The sequence below is a fragment of the Gadus macrocephalus genome, chromosome 20 (genome assembly GCF_031168955.1).
Source record: "Gadus macrocephalus chromosome 20, ASM3116895v1".
Taxonomy (NCBI): domain Eukaryota; kingdom Metazoa; phylum Chordata; class Actinopteri; order Gadiformes; family Gadidae; genus Gadus; species Gadus macrocephalus.
This window is the reverse complement of record NC_082401.1, coordinates 9,475,339-9,498,211: the sequence shown is the minus strand read 5'-3', so window position 1 is coordinate 9,498,211 and position 22,873 is coordinate 9,475,339. Positions and strand designations below refer to the sequence as shown.

The 22,873-nt window shown below is 45.2% G+C and overlaps 1 pseudogene; it reads right to left on the bottom strand.

Moving 5' to 3' along the window:
* The window catches only part of LOC132448827 (histone deacetylase 4-like), a 101,306-nt pseudogene that overhangs the window by 64,848 nt on the left and 13,585 nt on the right, over positions 1-22,873 (bottom strand).

Sequence of the window (22,873 nt, the reverse complement as noted above, 5' to 3'; positions counted from 1 at the left end):
TATAAATACCTCCTGGGTATTCCCTGGCGCTCAAACCATGTTGACTATATGCCTTGTAGTGGGGACCGGGTTCCATTCCCCACCTGCTACTGAAACATCCCTCGTGCTTTCAAGCCACAAAATATACACAAAAAGCAACAAATAAAGGCTTTGGAGAATATATTGCATGCAATACTAGCATCTGACCATCGCCTAGGGGGGGAGGCAGAGATGGAAGGAGAGGGGTGAATGAGAAAGAGAGGTTTTTTTAAGACCATGTGCTCGGTTAAGTACTTGCACATGACAATCACGTCTACAGTGTGTGTGTGTGTGCGTGCGTGTGCGTGTGCGTGTTGCCTGCTTCTATTTTGAGCCACAGCATACTGTCTCAATGATTAATAAATGATACAGGGCGGGGCTAAATTAATCATTCATATATATATATATATATATATATATATATATATATATATATATATATATATATATATATATATATATATATATATATATATATATATATATATATATATATATATATATATATATATATATATCTCTTTCACACACACTCGCATCAGATGAAAACAGATACTTCATCCGGTCATCAGAAACAACATATTTACTCACAAGCCATCGAAGAAATCCCATTGTCTCCGTTTCATTCACAGTAAACAGGCTTACCAAATGCAGAGAGCAAACCACTTAATAAACAAAATGGAAAATAAAATAGTTGTTCAGCTGTAATCTGCAGTCCTATATGGTCTACTCAGCCTTGCAGATAAACATCCATCATGATTGGCTGGGGAATAGGGGAACACACCTTACATAAGTACTTAAGTCATTTGGCAGACGCCTTTTACCAAGGTGACTCAGTCAATTCAGATGCAGGACACTAAGGAGCAGGTAGCAGTTGAGGGGCATCTCATACACTAAGACTTCGGGGATGAAACCCAGGACCTTTTGCATTTGTCACACAACCTAACCCCAACACTATGATGGCAGCAGACGGACAGACTTGCAGGCAGGCAGGCAGACAGACAGACACAGACAGGCAGTCAGTGGCTTCTGTTTTTGTGAAGGCCCTTTGAGGAAGTAGCGTGCGCTAACGTGTGTGTCTACAGAATTTGGTCGCCATGGGAAAGCAGCTGGTGCCGGTGTTTGGTTGATGTCTTTTTTTTCAGGGGACTGGGCAGATGACCCCTTTGAACCCTGCCGAGGAAAAAGCGGCCGTGGGCTCTCTCTCGGGTCTTCCCGTATTTCGAGGAATCGTGCGGGACGGATGCTGCCATGTTTACGTTGGTTACATGGTAACCAGCATAAACAAATAACGCCAGCGAGCAAGTCGCGAGGCTGGCACGCATGTTTTCCGTTACCATGCTGGGATTACAACAAACCGTTTTATAGTTACACCCTTCAGTATACTACGTCAAGCATTGCTCAATGAAGGACCCAATATATGCCCAAAAAATATTGGGTTATTATGTTCTGAATATGTCATACACAGGTTTCACTTGATTTCTGAAACGTTGTAATAGAGGCCCATTGGGATTGTTTAATACATCTGACCTTGCATTTGTGATTCCTATGACTACGCAGCACTCTGTCCAGGAAGCCTTTGGGTAAAAGCTTCTGCTAAGTGCCTTAATGAAAAGGTAAACACCTAATAAAGCTCATTCAGACCATTGTCGTCATAGTGTTGTCTGCCGCAAACCAAAAACTGATATCACGGTCCTCATACCTTTGATCACACATAGAACACAATATAATTTGTTACTTTATGCACAACAAACAAGGTTGAGAGGAAAGCTAACCCACGTGTAGACTAAGACATCAATTCCACATCTTCCTCTTTATCCGTCTCTCTCTATATATAAAAGGGACATGGATAGGCTTTCACGGCGGATAACAATTGCTTCAGAGACTCTTGAGTATTTGTCCACCAGACACACTGCTCTAATTGACCCCGTCTGGGAGGCAAAATGTTATGTTTGAGTGTGTGTGTATGTATTTGCGTGCGCACACCTGTGTCCGTCCACTAAGCACAGAATTACATCAAGGCTCTCATCCATCCACTTTAGCCGCTCTGCCCTGGACCACTGCTGAGCACAGTAGCAGACCGACCACAACGCAGCCACGCTCTATTACGGTGCTCCGGTACAATACCATCTGCTGTTCCAGTGCTAGATAGAAGAATTACCTCATATCCCACACAAGAAAAAAAAAGAGATTTGAGAGACCTGCCAAGAGTCTAGTGAGCTACAGAGACAGAGAGGTAGAGGGTGGTGAATAGACTGTGGAGAGAGAGAGAGACAGAGAGAGAGAGACTGTAGAGAGAGAGAGACTGCAGATAGAGATAGAGATGCCTGTTCAACATATGTGGCGAGTCCTACCCTCCAGGACTAGCGTGTGTCTGGACATACGTGTCCCCCCCCCCCCCCCCCACCGCCCCCCGCTCCTCATGGCGATAGGAAGCAGGTGCTCGCCAAACCAACCGTGTTCCTGGCGCCGGGACAAGTTGCCATGGCGCTGGATACAGGAAGCTGCTGAGGCTGCTTCAGTAGACACCAGACCGACACCTGGGCTACCCAGAGGACTGCTCCCCCCCCCCCCCCCCCCACCTCCTCCCCCGTCTGGTGACATCCTCACATCCATGTGCCTGAGGCAAAAGATAGTTAACCTGCTCTGGTGCACTTGTCCTACACAATACACACACTGTCCCAAGCAATGCATGCACAACACATTTAACACACACATACACAACCCCGATCGACGTGCACACCATGTGTGGTTTGTACCATGCAAACCGCACGTGCATCAAACCCATACACTTCAACACACACACACACACACACACACACACACACACACACACACACACACACACACACACACACACACACACACACACACACACACACACACACACACACACACACACACACACACACACACACACAGGGGCAGGGGGCAAGGATGGTCACCCCAGGGTGCCCTCACCTCAGGGTGCCCTCACCTTCACCTCACCGCTCTGAGCAGTGGAGGGAGAAGGAGGGAGGAAGGGGGGAGGAGGAGGAGAATAAGGGAGGAGGAGGGGGAGAAGGAGGCGGAGGAAGGAGCAGTATGCCTGACCTGATGCCTCTTCCCCAACCACCAGCCCTAGTGGAGCTGTCAGCGCTGACTGCCAACTGCACCATCCTGTCTGCCCCGCCTCTCGTCCCCCTCCCCTCCCCCCAAGCACCGGCCGTCTGCTCCAGGGATGGGGGGGGACGGGGGACGGAGTTAGTCTGTGAGATTCAGGGTGAACCTGCCACTGGCCCTGCTAACCAGGTGACACACAGCAGCTGGACCGGCCAAAACTGGTTCACAACACAGATGGACACAGCTACACAACGGACACACAGACCCGCACGCACACACTTCACTTCCAAACTAATTGTTGCACTCCGGATAGAAAGCATGCCGCAGAGTCGCAGACATTGGCTCCATCACAAAATCTAAAATTTTAATAATACATTCTGAGAACGTTCCTGATTCAGCTCTGTTTCTGAATCAGTTGTCAAACATAATGAGACGTATCAACGCCTAAATGACCTAATATGAATAACTGAATAAAACCTAGGTTGTATAATTAAAGCAATCACTTAAAAGAAATTCCCTTTTGGGGTAGATGGTGTTAAATTGTCTCTGGGTTTGGCCATGAAGTCAAACAACCTGCAAGCTACAACGACAACGTAATCGTAAAAGAGGACTGAACACAAGCTACCCAAAACGAAAAACAAAATACCAAAAAAATATATACATATATTATTTTAATAACTGGAAGAGGTTGAAGAGGTTGAAGCCTGGAAGGCTGACAGAGGCTTTAAAGTTCTCCGTCTCTCGATCATCTAAGGCTGCTGCAAACAGAAACCGAGTGTGTTGTGAACCTCACCAGAACTGGTCGGCACAGCTTCCCCTAAACCACTGTGTTTATGCTGCGGCCATGTTTACTGGTTACCCAGCACTTCCTGTGGGCATCCTGAGATGGGAAGGCCAACAGCGCCACACAGCTGTGCATGTGTGATGGTACCTTTATGAGGGTACCAGAAACAGTGTATGTATGTGCGATCGTTACAAGGGGAAAGGGGTAGTGATAGTTAGTCTTTATGAGGGGGTTAGGGTAAGTGATGGTTAGTCTATATGAGGGGGTTAGGGTAAGTGACGGTTAGTCTTTATGTGGGGTTAGGGTAAGTGATAGTCTTTATGTGGGATATGGGTTAGTGATAGTCTTTATGAGGGGGTTAGGGTTAGTGATAGTCTTTATGAGGGATATGGGTTAGTGATTGTCTTTATGAGGGGGTTAGGGTTAGTGATAGTCTTTATGAGGGGGTTAGGGTTAGTGATGGTCTTTATGAGGGGGTTAGGGTTAGTGATAGTTAGTCTTTATGAGGGGGTTAGGGTTAGTGATAGTTAGTCTTTATGAGGGGGTTAGGGTTAGTGATGGTCTTTATGAGGGGGTTAGGGTTAGTGATAGTTAGTCTTTATGAGGGGGTTAGGGTTAGTGATAGTCTTTCTGAGGGGGTTAGGGTTAGTGATGGTCTTTATGAGGGGGTTAGGGTTAGTGATAGTTAGTCTTTATGAGGGGGTTAGGGTTAGTGATAGTCTTTATGAGGGGGTTAGGGTTAGTGATAGTTAGTCTTTATGAGGGGGTTAGGGTTAGTGATAGTCTTTATGAGGGGGTTAGGGTTAGTGATAGTTAGTCTTTATGAGGGGGTTAGGGTTAGTGATAGTCTTTATGAGGGGGTTAGGGTTAGTGATAGTCTTTCTGAGGGGGTTAGGGTTAGTGATAGTCTTTATGAGGGGGTTAGGGTTAGTGATAGTTAGTCTTTATGAGGGGGTTAGGGTTAGTGATAGTTAGTCTTTATGAGGGGGTTAGGGTTAGTGATAGTCTTTCTGAGGGGGTTAGGGTTAGTGATGGTCTTTATGAGGGGGTTAGGGTTAGTGATAGTTAGTCTTTCTGAGGGGGTTAGGGTTAGTGATAGTCTTTATGAGGGGGTTAGGGTTAGTGATAGTTAGTCTTTATGAGGGGGTTAGGGTTAGTGATAGTCTTTATGAGGGGGTTAGGGTTAGTGATAGTTAGTCTTTATGAGGGGGTTAGGGTTAGTGATAGTTAGTCTTTATGAGGGGGTTAGGGTTAGTGATAGTCTTTCTGAGGGGGTTAGGGTTAGTGATAGTTAGTCTTTATGAGGGGGTTAGGGTTAGTGATAGTTAGTCTTTATGAGGGGGTTAGGGTTAGTGATAGTTAGTCTTTATGAGGGGGTTAGGGTTAGTGATAGTCTTTCTGAGGGGGTTAGGGTTAGTGATAGTTAGTCTTTATGAGGGGGTTAGGGTTAGTGATAGTCTTTATGAGGGGGTTAGGGTTAGTGATAGTTAGTCTTTATGAGGGGATTAGGGTTAGTGATAGTTAGTCTTTATGAGGGGGTTAGGGTTAGTGATAGTCTTTATGAGGGATATGGGTTAGTGATAGTTAGTCTTTCTGAGGGGGTTAGGGTTAGTGATGGTCTTTATGAGGGGGTTAGGGTTAGTGATAGTCTTTATGAGGGGGTTAGGGTTAGTGATGGTCTTTATGAGGGGGTTAGGGTTAGTGATAGTTAGTCTTTATGAGGGGGTTAGGGTTAGTGATAGTTAGTCTTTATGAGGGGGTTAGGGTTAGTGATAGTTAGTCTTTATGAGGGGGTTAGGGTTAGTAATGGTCTTTATGAGGGGGTTAGGGTTAGTGATAGTTAGTCTTTCTGAGGGGGTTAGGGTTAGTGATGGTCTTTATGAGGGGGTTAGGGTTAGTGATAGTTAGTCTTTCTGAGGGGGTTAGGGTTAGTGATAGTTAGTCTTTATGAGGGGGTTAGGGTTAGTGATAGTTAGTCTTTATGAGGGGGTTAGGGTTAGTAATGGTCTTTATGAGGAGGTTACCGTTGCTGATGGTGAGTCTTTACGAGAGAGTTAGGGTTAGTGATAGCTAGTCTTTATGAGGGGTTAGTAGGGGTGTGACGATACACTCAGCTCACGAGACGAGACACGATATTCGGTTCACGAGACGAGACGAGATTTTTAGAAAACTACAATGACAAAATATATGACTGGACCAACAGACTTTTATTTAACCGAGTTGCACATGCATTTTGAAATGTTTTATTATAACTCTTTACATGCATGAAATTGAAACTAAAACTAACATTGATAAAAGTTTATGTAAAATAAATTAAATTATATAATTCTCTTTTTTTCAAGTGCAAACAATATTATGTGCAAAAACCAAATCAAAGTTCTACCTCGTAAATATAGAGTGCAAATAGTGCAAACAGAGTCTGACCAAGTATGTCACTGACAACTTGGTATGGTCCGTCTTATCAGTCACTGTACTGCCATTCATAATTTCCGCCGGGTACCCAAAATGCTGCCAAACAAATGATTTAAAAGTGGCGGGGGCATCTTCGACGGTAATACGGGTATTTTCCAACGTCATTCTGGACGTAGCAAAGGCGCATTACTGCCCCTACAGGCCACAAATAGAAGTTTGGATAGCTCACAAATCTCGCGAGACAGATTTTTAACCCGACGGGTAATATCGTCGAGTTTAATCTCGCGAGATCTCGTGGCACGAGATCTCGTCACACCTCTAGCTGGTTAGTGATGGTCTTTATGAGGGGGTTAGTGATGGTCTTTGTGAGGAGGTTACGGTTGCTGATGGTGAGTCTTTACGAGGGAGTTAGGGTTAGTGATAGCTAGTCTTTATGAGGGGTTAGTGATGGTCTTTATGAGGGGCGGGCAGCCATGTGTAGTGGCAGAAGGCTGGCTTCAGGGGAGAGCTCCACAGGGAGACACAAGAGATCACCCTGATACCTGAGAAGGAGTGAGTGTCTACGAGAGAGAGAGAGTGAGTCTGTGATAGTGAGCGAGAGAGTGAGTGAGTCAGTGAGTGAGTCTGAGAGTGTGTGTGGGAGTGAGCAAGTGTTTCTGCATTCAAGCATCTTTGCAGTCCTAGACACGGAAACCCAGAGTGGAGCAGAGGGGTCATTGGGTGGAGAGAAGGGCCCCTTTGTCTCTCGGACCCGGTCCCCATGAGGTTTTACAAACCATCCCGCATATGGTTATCACATGGCAGATCAGGTCTAGAAATACACTAAGTGCATGCATCTGAACAACGTCCCCACAAGTAAAACACAGAGTGTGTGTGTGCGTGCGTGCTTGCGTTCAAATGGCAGATCAGGACTATGGGTTGCCGCATTCCTCAGAGGAACGGCGCCGTACACAGATCACAGAGCAGAACATCTGTGTGTCAGACGACTGTCACCTCCAAAAGAAACGGAGGTCTTTCTCGCTGCATTTCTGAGTCAGGGTTCAATCCAGTGCTATAATTAAGGCGCCTCGCTGCCATTTGGGAAGCTAAGCCAATACATGGTAGGTGCACACGCTTTTTTCCGTGCCGTAAATAATTGGTTGTTCCAGCTCTTTGCCCCTGATTGGTGTGGAACGAGCGACCCGACCACAACTCATAAGTAAGATAGACTCGGGGAAACAAATAAATAAATAGTGCGCCTTTATCCATTTTAAGTTGTGGAATGAGAGTTAAACCAGATTCTAAACACGAGAGCATTTTACAGAGCCCAGCTTTCAGATCTACTGCACAATGCATTCACCTCCTCCACAGCAGGCAATCCAAGACGGGGGACATGTCTCTTTAAAACACACCCTGGTTGTTTTACCTCGCTCCTCCTGAGCTCACTCATCTCGGATCGGCTCAAACCACCATGTTGACGCGGCGGCCATGTTTATTGGTCACTCGGCACACTTCCTGTGGGTGTCCTCAACCAACCAGAGTAATACTACAGGACATTTTTAGATGGTTGCCTGTGTGCGTGTGCGTGTGCGTGCGCGTGCGTGCGTGCGTGTGTGTGTGTGTCTGTGTGTGTCTGTGTGTGTGTGTTACATATAAGACCTCTAGTCTATCAAACACACACTTAACTCTGCCCAGAGCAGGGGTTATTTATGTAGAAAAAAGTTAATTAAAGATACTGTGTGTGGTAATAAATATGGTTTTGATGGTTTCCAGGAGAGAGGGTGAGGGTGAGAGATAGAGATGGAGAGATAGAGAGCACAGAGTGAGATGGGGAGGGAAGTATAGAGACTATTGAGGTAGGGAGAGAGGTAAAAGACTAAGGCAGGCTGAGACCAACACAGGATTGACCTCAACCCAATATCCTACAACGTACGTGTGTCTCTCTCTCCTATTGTCTATCTTCCTTTCTCTCTGCCAGAAATGACTCCTAAAATGACAATCAAACCAAAGCAATTGAGAAAACGACAAGAAAAGGATCAAGACATGTCAACTTCTCAACCTAGAAACAACATCAACAGTCTATCAGATTTTATCGTACAATCGTGCATTGTGGTTTCAGGATCCTAAATAACCTTCAATCATTCAAATTCACACACATTCTGTGACGAGTTATGGCGGCTATTCCTTCATCCTTCTTCTTCATCTCTTCATCCTCTCACAGCCTCCACCCCACTCGGCTTAAAAAAGGCATGGGGAGGGGGCGGGGGGGGGGGGGGTGAAATGTTGCCTCAAAGGCATTCCTAAATCTGATACTGGAGCCCCTGCAAATCCCTGTCTTTCCTCTAAAGTCCCCTTTCCAACACGTTTAGTACCCCACTCACCCAGCCCCCCACACACACACCCACGCACCCATAACCCTCCGACATACACACAAAATATCCAACCAACAAACACACACAATTCTGTGTTTGCCCTATATTATTTAACTTTTACAAAATTAAAAACACACACAAACACACACGGACATTGGACTGAGTTAAAGTTTCCTTACTTTGCTAAATAGTAGTGCAGCTAAATTAACTAAATAGTGGACCCATTTTCATAGTTATTCATACCATGCAGATTTTGATAGCACAGTGCTAGAAGTGTAGCTAGCATAACATATCTAGTATGAGGAGACAAAGTGCTGTTGGGCAGAGCTTGGAGAGAGCAGATTGCACAGTGCTAGCTAGGACAGTGCTAGTTAGGACAGAGAGTGCTATAGAGTAGACAGCACTAGCGAGGACAGAGCTATGTCAGAGTAGCCTAAACAGCACTAGCTTGGACAGAGCTATGAGAATGTTACAAGGGCAGTTCTATAGCAAGTTGCTAAAAGAGAGTAGCACAGCGCTATAAGACAGAGCGAGGATAGGGTAGCTATTAGCTAGGACAGCAAAGCTAGGACCAGCAGGTCAGCAGAAAGAATCCAAACACGCCAGCCAGCCTCTGTAAACAAGGAAGCCCTCCTGAAGAATGTATACAAACTCAGGAGTAAGGCTGTGTGTGCGTTTGTGTATTTATACGGGTGTGCGTGCAAGTAAGTGTGCGCTTGAGTTGTAGCACACTCGAGTGAGTGTGCATGCATACATGTGTGCGGGTGTGCAAGTGCATGCCTGCTATTTCTTGTGTGAAAACAATCTTCTTTACACTTTTTTCAGTCGGTACAAAAGTACCATGGAAAGAAAGGAGAGGAAGCAATGGAAAGAAGATGAAGGCACGAGAGAGTAAATGAGGAAAGGAGAAAAAGCGGTGAAAGCAGAGAGTTGAAGGAGAGGCGAAATCCCGCAGGTAGCCAGACGACGGATCATAACAAAGAGTCGACTTTTGTGCAGTGAAGGCAAACGGGGGAACTTTTTTTTTTTTTGCACAATAAGCCAGCACATTCTGGGTAATTAGGGAGGTATTTCTTACATGTGGCTCCCTCTGACGTCAATGCAGTACCTTCCCAGGGCTGGCTCTCTCTGGCTGGGCGTGGGGAATGTTTAGCGTACGGCTGCTCTTGGCTCAGCTCCTGGCTCTGGGTGTAAGGGAGTGCTGAGTGGGGTGGGATGGGGGGGATGGGGGCTCTCTGCTTGTTTAAAAAAGCCAGGCGGACATGATCTCACACACACACAAACACGCACAATCTGAATGCGTCTATTCTATGTCTATACAAACACTTTTGGGCTCTCTTTTTGGGCTCACACACCTAATAAGCCTACGCTTATTAGGTGTGCATTGCTAATGTGTAATCACACACACACACACACACACACACACACACACACACACACACACACACACACACACACACACACACACACACACACACACACACACACACACACACACACACCTGAGAGGGAGCTATACTTCCTCATATAAGTATACAAGCAGTATGTTAAAAAGAACAATCAGGTCCTGTTTGCACACGTGTTGTGCTCGCAGGTGGAGGAAAACATTTGAGGAGCGATGGAAACCTATTAAATTATTCAACATGGGTTGACTGTTCACAAGAGCCCTCTTGTCATGAAGCCCTGAGGAGCTCCAGATAAAGAAGATCTCTGATCAAACAGGACATGATGGATAGGCCTGGCATACCGTCAATTCCAGCAGCACAGAGATAGCGTTAGGCCCTGGCAATATTCAAATGATTATCTTCAACTTCAAAGCACTTCAAGCCAGCGTTTGCTGTTAATCCTTATTGCTGATGGTGAACCTTGTCTGATCGAGCACATTGACGCTCTATTCAATATCAAACACTTGTCAGAAGGCATTTTACTAGAAACACGAACTGAACTTTATCCAATACATAAGAACTAGGCTTGAAATACCCCCTTCATGGGAAGATTAAATCAAATCGTAAAGTAATTCGGCGGTTCTAAGCTCCGACTCCTAACAGAGTGTTTCTGAACAGAGCTTGGGTACACACAGTCCATCTGCAGCTCGCTATACTCACTGGGTAACTGTTAAGACACACACGTTAGACACACACATTAGCTTCAACGCAAAAGAACACTATTAACCGTTGGCACTGACACGTTAGCTTCGATGCTAATGCCACGCCACGCCATGTGTCCCTCTTTTCATCAAAAGAAAAACAAAAGGGGCGACGAGACAGAGACACAGAAAGAGACAGATGCAGAGAGCAAGACAGAAGGGGTAAAGAGAGAGCAAGAAGAAAGAACAAGTGGAGTGAGACAGACAAAGAAGACGAGAGGAAGAGAAAGTGAGTGAGACAAAGTCTGACAAACTGCAACACCAGTGGCATGTAAACCAGCGGTCAGGGGATTACGCGTGGTAATGCCCAGTCTCCTCGGCATTAGCAGTAGTTTGCACTAGGATTACCTGGCCATCTGATGCACAGAGAATCGTTCTGTTATTATCATCACAGCCCTCCTCCTACGTCAACGCTGCCATTTGGATCCTTTTCACAGAGGGCCTTGTTTACATGGAAAGCCTTGAACAGACTGTGCGCGCAGCAAGGCCGAGCAAAGAGACCCCGTTAACCAGAGGTTGGGTTCATAATGATATGATAATGAATCCTCTAAATAATAGATTTGTATCATCTGCATTCAACAGACACCGAGACTGGAAGCCAAACAACTCAGACAGGATTAAACCGCTATATAAGAGCATATATTTACTTTAATATCTACTCGCCTCTGCACATATTTCTCAGAAGAAAAAATGAACATAGGCAGACAAATTACCAAAAAATGAACATGAAATAAGTAGCTTTATATTAATAATACATGACACACACACACGAAATTCATAGCAGCATGGCCGCAGAAACGAACCCCTAACCCTGGTGGTATCAACGCCATGCTCTGCCATGAGGAGCTAAATGGGACCACAACTATGAACTACCTGCTTAGCAATAATTAACCAGGATTGATGTACTCCATGGGTGATGTACATGTACGCCTTTTGTTATAGATATATTTCCAAAATATTTCCATTTCATGGAAGTTAGAAGGTCGGAAGAGTCCTGCTTTCGCCACCCTGTGTATAATGTTGTCTCCTTCCTCCGGCGAATGCTTCAAGAAGAGGACCAGGGTGGAGATATTGGCTCGTAACTTTTAGTGTGTTGCTTCCTTTCTGACCCTGTTCCGCACAGACACGGTCCCATTTGATTTCCTTTTCTAGAAATTACAATTCACAACCGTACGATAGGAAAGGACTACACGATTCCCAAAACGTCATTATTAATAAATATTTACAAATGATTTATATTCAAACCTTTCTACACAGCTCATCATTTGTACAGAGGTCTCGACCTTTTGTCCTTTTGAATTGGTATCGGTTATAATTGCTATCAACCGTCCCGTGCTCGTAACATGTCCTTCTCTCTTCCATACGCTAAGAACAATGTACATAGAGTTCATTTCATTGTACATTGCATTGAGATTGGGACACCAGAGAGGAGATGAGGAGGGTCCTTAGAGGAGGAGTGTAATGGTGCCAAGGAGAACAAAGGGAGGAAGAGGAAGAAGCCACAAGGTCAGCTCTCTCTCCATTAACAGAGATGGATGGTGGGAGAGCTCCCATGAAGAGGTGCATTAGGAGGCTCAACTTTCCCTAAAAACGGGGCTATTTAGGAAGGCACTTGGAGCTGGGTGGAGGGGTAGGGTGTTGTAGGGGGTAGCAGAGGGGTAGTTCTGGGAAGATAGGAGTGTCAGCACAGGGCTCTTGACACGGCCACCGCGGCTGGCTCCATGCGAGGCGATGGGTTAATTATAAGATTTGGTTTCTAATACCGAGCCTGAGAGAGGATGCTGGAGAGCTTAAACCGGTAATTAGCCACGTATCATCTGACTGTGTGTGTGTGTGTGTGTGTGTGTGTGTGTGTGTGTGTGTGTGTGTGTGTGTGTGTGTGTGTGTGTGTGTGTGTGTGTGTGTGTGTGTGTGTGTGTGTGTGTGTGTGTGTGTCAAGAAAGCAGATACATCTCGTATCCGATTTCATTAAACCACCGCTAGAACACAATGTAGCGGTACAATTCTTTCCCCAGTATAAACAATGATCATAAAAACGAAAGAAAATCAAAAACCACATTGTATCACTTTGCCTAGTAACAACAAAGAACATGAGAATGATCATCAACAATGTTTTGAGGGACTATTCCACACATGATACAAGTAGCCTACGCTTGCACACACCAAAGTGCACAATAAAAAAGATTAAGATGCATAAAAGGCATTCTTATTCTCCATCATTACACTCAGTTGAAATCTTTCCATCGTTTCAGAGCAACATAGGCCAAGTCAATGTTGGGACATTTTACGCATGTTCTCAGTAGCTAGCTATAATCAAGTTACTGCCAACAATTCAAAAGCAAGGAATTGGTATTAAAAGTATATTGCTTTGTTAAATACTATATAAATGACTACCAAGTAGTACTGCGATTAATAAAATACTGTCTTGCCTCGTCTATTTTGGCACCTGATGGCATACGGGCTAGTTATAATATTAACTAGGCTCCCCTAGCATACTCTGCATATGAGCTGGGTAACGGATGATGTTTGTGGTCGTTTTCCGGACGAAAGGCAGATATAGCTTCCAACACTGCTGGGGTCGCAATGGGAATTAAGAGCAGGTGAAAGCTCTAATGTACTCTGGTGACAGAGGGATGAGAGAGAGCCCACAACAGAAGGTCGTCGTGAGAGGTGAGCTTAACTACATGGGAGAACACACACACACACACACACACACACACACACACACACACACACACACACACACACACAGACACACACACACACAGAGCTTCATATCATCGGATCGACCTCCAATTAACCACCTCTAATTGCAATTACAGCCAAATAACCAAAGTTTGCTTCCGTGCACCCTAACAAACCACAGGCTCAAACAAGCACAGAACGTTTTGTTTGTTTGTTGTTGCTTGGCTGGCAATAAGCCTTTGCCCACCCTGTCCTCGTCACTCCCTCTGTCTGTCTGAGCAGTCGCAGTCCATCAACGCGCTGCTAAGGAAACTCCTACTTTACTAGTTCCCCCGTCCATAGTCACACTGTGCACCAAAAGGAACGGTTTATTTATTAATAGAGCCCAAAAACCATGCAGGCGCTGTAGCTTGAGATGCTAAACCAGGCGTTACCCACTGCATTGAGCCACCCTCTGGCCCCACCAGGTTAAACCAAAGGGAGAACATGAATAACCTCCAAGTAATGACAATAAATCTGACTGTCCAAATCATCAGAGGCCCATTGAACAGTACAGCCTAACCATGGCCTTTGCTGGAGAACGCTGGGAAATTTGGACATGATTTGGAAATGTTTGGAAACAACAAGTTGCAGTGTTTTTGACCAACGAACCATATGATATAGTAAGTGGTTACACATCCAACCATCAAGCCAATTTTTTTTAATTAATTGGCAAAATTTTGCCAACCAAAAGCTGATCTATTTTTGCCTGACTAGCTCGCAACGTTGGCCTCGTGAAGCTAAAGAAAGCCTACTCTGGTGGACACAGATGGACGGTAACACGTTCAGTGCATTCAGAGCAGCAACTAAAGCAAACCCAAAGCAACGCAGAGAGACAGCGGGCTATCAGGACAGCAGAGTAGCGGTTAATACACAACACCAGCAGCAGGTGTAATCCCGCACCCATTGTCAGTCTCATCTCACCACAGGGCTTTTGCTTCATTAGATGTCCTGATCCTGATCCTCTGGACGTGATGCTAAGCTTGTAGCATCAATGGGCAGATCATGCATGACGACCTCGGCTTAGCAGGTAAAGTCAACCAACTAGGGGTGTAGGATGGTCTCTAGGGGTGTGGATGTCGGGACTGCCAGACCAAAGGTTCCGGGTTTGATCCCGACGGTGCAAGATGCCCAACACCTACCTGCTGTGACATGCATGAAATTTCATCTTAAATGGCTACATTACTTTAATTGTGCATCATCACATGAGAGGGAGGGATGTTGACCGAATATCAGCATGGCTCTGATTCATCATCACAGCGGTGTCGTTGTTTAGTATAAGATCACAACATGGAGCAGGATATCGCTTTTATACAACAGTTCTACAAGCTACATGTACATTTATCTGTAGATCTCCATTTGTTGTGCGAAGGATGAAATAAGTGCTTTCCCTTTGGCGGCGTGTGATCCCGGTGAGTGAACAGCTTGTGCAGACAGGACGTTGCCACAGAGCTGCTGCTTCTTCTTTCCTCCCCTTTGCCCTCTCCTGAATGCCATTCATAATTTAGCTCAATTGGTGTTTGTGGAGATATGTTTGTCTCTTTGGTGCAAAGTTTGTTCCAATCAAAGATGGATAACCATGGTAAATCGTGTTAACGGTTATGAGATCACTTGTACAGCGTAGTGATAGATGCGTAGTTAAAAGTCCAAGTGCCATTATACGCTATCAACGCTGCCTCTTGTCCAATCAAATTACTTGATCGGAACGAACGGTTATATAATAAATACACTTTTACACAACAGAGTTGAAACCCCAAATTTCCCATCTGCGATTAATTAGTTCCCCCTTATCTTATCTTAAACGGCTTGCTTTAAAGCCCTGGTTAATCTATGGTGGCGTTCATACATAAATCTACTGGGATGGGCAGAGCTGAACCCAGCAAAGAGACAATGCCTCTTCTGTGCGAGCAGCCAATAGCTTTAAGTGGTGAATTTATGTATGAGCGAAGGAAGAGATGGAGGGGATAATGGAAAGTGTTTGTTTCTATAAATAGATCACAAGTAAACCCACCCACCCGGCTTCCTGTGCCCCTGCTCACTAATCCTCACCAGAGCTCTGGGTGGAAACCTAATGGTGATTATAGCCCGCCAGGCTCATCTGCACCAACAACGGCACATTATACCCACCGCTAAATATGACATTGTTCAAATTAAAATACTGGGAAAAGTACACATTAGGGATTTATGGATTTTTTTATCTTTTTTGCAGTTATCCGATGTTATTTCCATATGCAACACATGTCTCAAAGCATTTGTCGTGGAGCAATGCATCGGAAGTCGGAAATCATGATTTGAAGCGGAAACCCAAGCATGTTTTTAAACCTTTTTGTACAGAAAATGCTTGTCACAATGGCTGGTGCCTATTCCAATGTTGCTATTTATTAGGCATCAGTTACAAGCATGATACAGAATACAGAATACAAATTGTATGTACTTGATTAGGCTACTATACATTTGTGACTTTGTTTTTCTTCCATACTGCATTGCATAGTTTCTTTGCCACATCATTCATTAGCATATACGCTGGAAATGGCAGACCGTGCCATCACCATTATGAACTACTTCATCCAGCTAGCTTAGCAACACAAACACATTGGCCTGGCACCAAAGCGCCAGCATGTATACAATCATCGAATACGGCATTCATTAATATTTCTATCAAAAAAAATTATGCTTTATATAAATAGAGGCGGACGACATTCAAAGCATCAAAGTCTGAGCCGCTAAAAAATACTCTTTAGGAAACAGAACACACTATAATAATTTAGCAGGAAGCTAAAAAACCAAAAACCCATGCCAGTGGTCCTCTTAACTGCGAGCCGGGCTCCGGAGCATCGCCTCGTGTATAAGTCGGCGCACGCCACACCGCGACCTGCGCGACCCCGGCGGATTGCGTGTTAGATCACGTAAACATGCGGCGGTGAAAGAATGGAGCTTGCGTGTCTCGAGAAACCTCGCATGTTGGCCGCACTTTCCATGAGAGTAGAAAATGTTTTGCTATGCCAAGTGCTGATTGGATGGATGCTCATTAGGAGGGGCCGGGGGGGGCCCCTGGAGGCCTTTGTGGGAGGATGACATGGAGACACTGACCGACTCTTACAAAAGGAGTCAGACGCTCAGCGGAAAGCGTGAGGTGAGGAGGCAGGGAGTGCAGGGCAGAGCCGGCCGGGGGAAGGGAAGAAGAGCCAAGGCAAGCTGGCCTGTATACCGTTTCAATTAGCAGACATCATTTGGGAATTGTCTTTATCCCCTCCTCTAATCTCGCATCAATCTGCACGCTGCCATTCAAAGGCTCAACAGGTTTCCTTGGTTTTAATTAACCTCAGAGAAAAATGACACAGAAAGAGCAAAAGGGGGCAATGTTTCTTGTCAGCATGTTGACTCCCTCGCACACCACTGTAACCCGTCAAGCCACAGGAACAACCATCAGAACCCAATTACCGCAGAAAAAAATCATTTGCTGCAACTCATTCATACTCCCGCCTGTCACCGTTCACTCATTCATTTATCAGGACGCAGAGCGACGGCTCATTACTGACATTAAACTTCAGCAAACAAGCTCAGGAGAACCTCACCGCCCTGAGCTACGTTTTTCATTTAACTATGCACGAGCGTTCCCCACAAGCTAATTTGTCTACGAGCCATGCTGCCCGCGCCTTCTCCATTCATCTCCAGGCCTACTTTATAGGCAACAGCCGCTGATGGCTGGAGAAAATGGGCGCCCGGGTTTATGCTAATGCCCGACATAGGGGTGGTGATTGCAAAATGTAGGGGGTTGACAAAGGCTGGCGGATGAACTCGATCAAGTGTAGATGAACTCGATGCTATTTTACACGCCTACGTTTCCCAGGGCTGTATTCGCCAGGACAATCAAGTTGAGGACAGACGTGGGGTTTGAATGGTCGCGATACTTCACCACAGCGCTAATAACCATCGTTTTAGTAAGGGGGCTGAGATGAAACCTTGGGGTAATATGTGTTATTACACTAAAAACGTATAAATACATGACCGTACAAATTTACAAATATAACTACTATTTTCTCAATGGACACTGTCAGTGGTATGCTTTTTATTTTTTACCCTTTTCAGTATCAAAGGGAAAAAGATCCAGAGACATCATGTGAACATCTGTCCCTCCCCTGTATCGCACCAGCTCTGCGCTTTGCACTTAAAAAGGAGGCATGCATGACAGGCCATGCATGACTGCATCCTACCGTTCGGGACCAGCTGAATGGGGGGCCACTACCACAGCCATGTCCACAGCCAAATAGCCCGTTAGCCACCACACATTTACCATCCAATTATATACAAGCACACAAACACACACAAGGAGATGAGGACGGCGCACACAAAAACATGTTTGTATAAAGACAGGGCTTGACCGAGTTAAAACAAAACACATTGGAGTCACTGGTGATAGCCGATGTGGTACAAAATGCACTTTAAACATGTCATTATTAATCATGGCTCGATGGTTTACATACACAGACACTCAATAATCCATTTACTTTCCTCAAAGTCTGTCTTCAATTAAATTAACTGTAAAGTAGGTCCAAATATTTACTCCTCAGAAAGCTTTGTATGGGAAATAGGAATATCTAAATACACTTGCCACACAGTAAACAACTGGTGGATTTGATTTGAATTGAGCTTGGTAAATACACAAATTCCAGGCTCTAGGCACACATTTTGCTCCCATACCTTTACTATGGTGCATAATAGTGTGACTGCACCCCTAATGCATGAGCATGTGTGTGTGTGTGCGTTTGCGTATGTAATTCACATCGGGACGGAAACAGGATGGATGACGGAGACAACACTGAATGACAAACCAGTCATTCATTGTTGTCCTCTTCTGCAGCGCTTGACGTTGTTATAATTGGATCAAAGTTCACTTTCCTAACAAGGGCTCCAAATGCACCATGCGAACCAGCATGTGTGCGTGAGTAATGTATTGAGAACAGCTTACGATCACAAACGTATCCAACACTTTTGGATGTACAGCCATTCCAATGCTCTATAAATAGGGATGGGGATCATTAATATCTATTGATATCGATACAATTTTCGATACTCCCTAACGATCCGAGTCTTTATCAATACCACTATCAATACTTTTCTATTAATTGGTGGAAATACGAAGCGTTTTTAGTGATGAGGAAAATATTTAGGAAATAAATAATTGCATTTTAAATGGAATATGTAATTCTTAATAAATATTGACATCAGTAGTTTTAGTTATATAAACTAAAATGATTACTATACAACTGTATTAGTAATACAGAAACATGAGTAATACAGTATTACTCATGTTACTCACCAAAAACTAAATTTGCCGTTTCTTTATGTACATTTGAACGCATCATGATAACCTATCAGTCGTTTTACTGAGCCAACCTCAACACATCATCACGCAGCACGTCTGAAACTTTATTTACTTTTTAAGATAACTAGCTTGTATGCTGCTGATTACAACACCGATTTCACAATTGGATTACTATTTTTAACTGACGGGACTAGCAACAATGTCTGTGTGTGCGATTACCGCTCGTAGTTTGAGTGGATGATTAAGACGGGCCCGTCTTCTGTGGTGCGACAGGAGAAGGAGAAGACAGTCTTTTTTGATGCACAATGCTAATGTGCTTGGCCATTGAGGTTGTGTTCCCCCCTTTACAATAAATTATTTTCGCCCTTTTCGCCCGTTCAGCCATCCTCGCGAGCAAAGTTACCTGCCAGACTTCACTTGTTTTACTTGTAATACCTGTTTGCTTACATTCAAAAACATTGTTGGACAAGACATGCTGCAGGGATTGGATTGATTTGATTTAAATGCCGCGACGCGACTCGAGGGACACAACATTACGTTACAGGACCTAAGGGACAAAAAAAATGACGACGGGACTCGATAGTGGTATCGATAAGCCCAAACATTAATGATTTTCGGGTTTTGAAAAAAGTGGAACCGGGTCCTTGATAGAACCGGGTTTTGATCCCCATCCTCATCGATAAAGCCTGATCATAAAACCTACCAGTAAATTACAATCATGAGTGTATTTAGTATAAAAGGTCAGAACTTGCGATTGGCTGGCTGGAATGTGTCGTTTGCCAGATGAAGTGGTCATTATAGCTGTGTTACTTGTTGATAACGCTGAGGAACCGCCCGCTTCAGAGAAAGATCAGAGCCGTTCACATTCCTGCTGCCTAACAGGACTTCATTCGTCTCGTGTTTCATGAGACAATACCCGGCAGATATAATAAAAATTGCACGATTTATGTAATTACCGAAGAGGTGGACTTCCTGCTTTGTTTCGGTACAAATCTATTTTTTTAATGAGAAATCAAATATTAATTCTTCCATTAAACAATATCCATATAACAGCAGATTTAAAATGAATTAATCTCCTTACCGGAGCGGTTGTTAAAATAGCTCTGTGGGATAGCAGAGAACAAAAAGCGCATGGTTTGGCACTGCGCTAAGCTGGAGACCGGTAGGGGAGGGGCCCATTGTAACACTGAGCTGAGGAGAGTCAGGAACATAAGAGCACTACAACGTTACAATCCCCCCCCCCCTGAAACACGTCATGCGTGTTCTGTGCACGACAACAAACAAACGAACAAGCATGACTCAAAAGGTCTCGTTCCGGGGCATAGCCCTAGATTATTCCCTGGAAAAGTCCATCGGTTCCTGGGAGACCCTGTGCCCCCGAGCCGGGGGGGGGGGGGGGGGGATTGTGCAACACAAACTTCTGGTTCTGCTCAGGGAATCAGTGAGATTACACGCAACAGAGACCTACCTGACCCACACTCAGCTCATTCTGGCCCCGCTGTCCCTTAGTTAAACCTGGCAGTTAATTCCACCCTGCCAGATGGAGAAGACACCCCTCCCCCCAACGTAGACACCAAGACACCAATGGATCATCACGGACGTCATACAACGACTAACCTGACCTCATCCATGCTCGTCTTGGAAGCAGATGTGGTTCCTTAGGGGTTCATCTGCAGAGTCTTGGATGCTTATGAAATCACCGTAACAGCTGCCCTAGACTGAACTACAGGCTGAGAGAAGGCCAGTAGCCCCCGCCCTCCACCGGTACAGTCTATACACTAAGTCGGTACCTCTGGCATCGCTGTTGAACTGCAATTACAGGGCAGCCTGGGCAGGAAGTGTCCCGCAGGGAGGTAAAGTCACGTGTTTCCTGTATTGGCCTCACATGTGGGAGTTATAACAGCATAAGCTGAAACAGAGATGACTCAACATCCAATAGGCAAATGCCATAAGTCCTCTGTCAATCATTGGAATCATTTTGTTATGTTCGTCTCCCTTAGTTACTGAATGAACCAAGGAGACAAATGATAAATTATTGAAATGCATTAGTGGGTAAAAACATTAGTGGATCTGGGTCTAATTGAGAGGAAAGCCCACATCATTTTCGGCACAAACGGCCTAATTCAATTGTGCACTCGCTTCCTGCCAGCCGGTCTTCATTGCTAAATGCATAATTACAATTGTTTCATCTGCCAATAAGATTACTTTCATGGAATAATGCAGAATACTGCAGTGAAATGACCATAATGAGGCGGTAATCCTTTTACCGTGCGGTGGCGTTCTTCGCTCTAAAAAGCACCCCATCTATTCACACCCCTTGTGTTTTGCCGTCAACCCCGCTCCCCCCCCATTGGGAAAAATAACGCAGTACCCAGGATGAAAGAAAGTAATCGCACTTCCATTACATCCGACCTGCCTCTGGGTTGTGCTTTGGTATCCCCCTGGACAATTAAGACTCGCTCCGCCAGCGGGGCGAGTGATGAAGCACATTCAGACATTCAAAGGGAAACTAGATTGCTCTTCGGAACCGTCTCTGTTCTCTCCCTCTCCCTGATTAGTAAGAAGTGTCAGGCTCTGTCCTGGACCTCCTCCTGTCTTGGCTCCGACTTCAGATCCACCGCCAGCTCTTGGAGCGCGGAGACTGAGACACGTCAATTATCACCGTCAAGAGGAACTCGCTAAATGATGAACCATCGGCGTGGGCCAGCAGGAGTTCATCTCTGCCTTTGAAGATTACGCCGTGCCGTTCGAGAGGCCTGGCCCAGACGCTGGCCAGGCAGTGGCTGCTGATCCAGTAGTGTGGCTTCTGATAGCTCCGACAGTTGCGTCTCTACCGCCGCCACCGCTGCTGACGGTGATCAAGAGGTGAGACGCCCAGGGAGAGATGGGAATCTAAGAGGACCGAGTGTAGCCGAGAATTAAGGAACTCTGCTGGTTTAATGGCGGCAGCCAGACTTCTTCGCAAGCTCATCGCTGGTGGCTGGCGCCGAGGTCCACCGAGGACGTGTGTGGCAGGTGTGTTTTGTTTGATATTGATAAGCGGCTACGCAAATCTGGCTGTTCCAAATCAGCAAATCACTCTTGTTGTATAATCAAGAAATTATTGTCTGAGGCGATGGAGGGGAGGGGGGGGGTGGTGTTAGGCCCATGGTAGGAAGTGGTCTCCCTGGGCCACATGGAAGACAGCCTCTGTTGGGTTGCGGTCCCCGGGTTTCAAACCCAACAATCGTGTTGGTTGTAAACCCGCTATTGACTTCCCATATCCGCCAGGCTGAAGTGCCGACAGCCGGAGAGCCTACTCTCCTGCTAGTTCACACCTCGATACCACCGTTGTGCCCCAGCTTGTTCGCAGTGTCTGTACTTTGAACTTTGCCCCCCCGATTTCCTCTTCATAACTCATGTTGTGACACGGTTGTTCAGGTAAAATAGTCAACCTAATGATTTAATACATTACTACGCATATGTAACTTAAGTAAAGAGTGAAACTCTAAAGAGCAACAAATCATCAAAATGAAAAATAAAACATGTGATCAAAACCGATCTAACCCTTCAACATCTTGTTCTCTTTCTCCCTCATAACCAAAGATAAAATTGAGGGTTAACATTTTATTGTCCAATTTCACCTCTGTTTCCTGTACACGGCCAGCATGATGAGTTTATGCTGCTCGGCATTTAGCCGTTCAGAATAATAGGAGATATTTCTGTCCGCCGTTAGTATAAATAACAATGAAAGAGAAATGTATTCAAATCCAAGCATCAAGTACTCGGCTCTCTTGAACACTCAGGAGGAGGAGCTGTGACTACACACACCGCGTCTGCCAAGCCTCTCGTGGTCTCTGCTATACTCGGCAACAGAGAGAGCTTATCAGAGTCTGCTTTGGCATCAGTTATTTACACTGTACTCTCTTTTGTAAAGCCTGTATCCCCTTCATTAAGCCCTCAATGCCTCTCCACTCATCTCCAATAAGGAACAATTCCTCATATAAATTGCAAACGGCGTCGTACACTTT